Source organism: Octopus bimaculoides, chromosome 1, assembly GCF_001194135.2.
Source record: "Octopus bimaculoides isolate UCB-OBI-ISO-001 chromosome 1, ASM119413v2, whole genome shotgun sequence".
Lineage (NCBI taxonomy): Eukaryota > Metazoa > Mollusca > Cephalopoda > Octopoda > Octopodidae > Octopus > Octopus bimaculoides.
The window spans coordinates 91,289,945-91,290,718 of record NC_068981.1 but is presented as its reverse complement, the minus strand read 5'-3'; positions in this window follow the sequence as shown (position 1 = coordinate 91,290,718).

The following is a 774-nucleotide window of genomic DNA, read 5'->3' as shown; positions in this document are numbered from 1 at the left end:
TGTGCGTGTGTGTGTGTACTTAACTGAAACTTCTATTTAATATGAATGTTATCTGAAAAGTAAAATATATTTTACGTGTAAACTGCTGGAAGCGAAAAGGGTATATTTTTCAAATAAATATTCTTAATTGCATCTATTAGATCGAATACAATACGTAACAGTAATGATAACGACAGATAAATAACATTGCGATAATATTGTTTACAACGTTTTTCGTTTGTCTTCACTGAAATCGTAACGGACATATTTTTGTCGGGAATCACTTTGCCGTTAATTAAATACTTTGGGCAAAGTGATGTTTTCAGCTCACTTGTGTACATACAGCGTTGATATGAATATATGTCTGGACAGAAAGTTAGTTTCATCATATATACATTTATATTTGTATGTGCGAATGTTTGATTGAGTGTGTTTCTGCGTACAGTGTGGTTGAATGACAGACAAAGGAACCAGCAATTTGTGGGAAACAGAGCGGATAAAATACGAATCTATATTGTCCAACTTCACAAGTCATTCTTATTGATCTTACAAGATCAATATACACCTGTTTTTGTCAATCATTCACAATATACTAAATGTCGGAGAGGATATTATATCGAAGTGGAATTTAGTAACGCTTAGATTTTATACTAAATATGCATATGGATTGTCATAAATAATACTATGATTGAGGGTATTTTTCATGTCAGTTCACAAACATTCAAAGTACTCGGTGTGTAAAATTTCACAACAAAACAAAATCAGGGAAGTATTTGGGAAAATAAAATGTTTGCT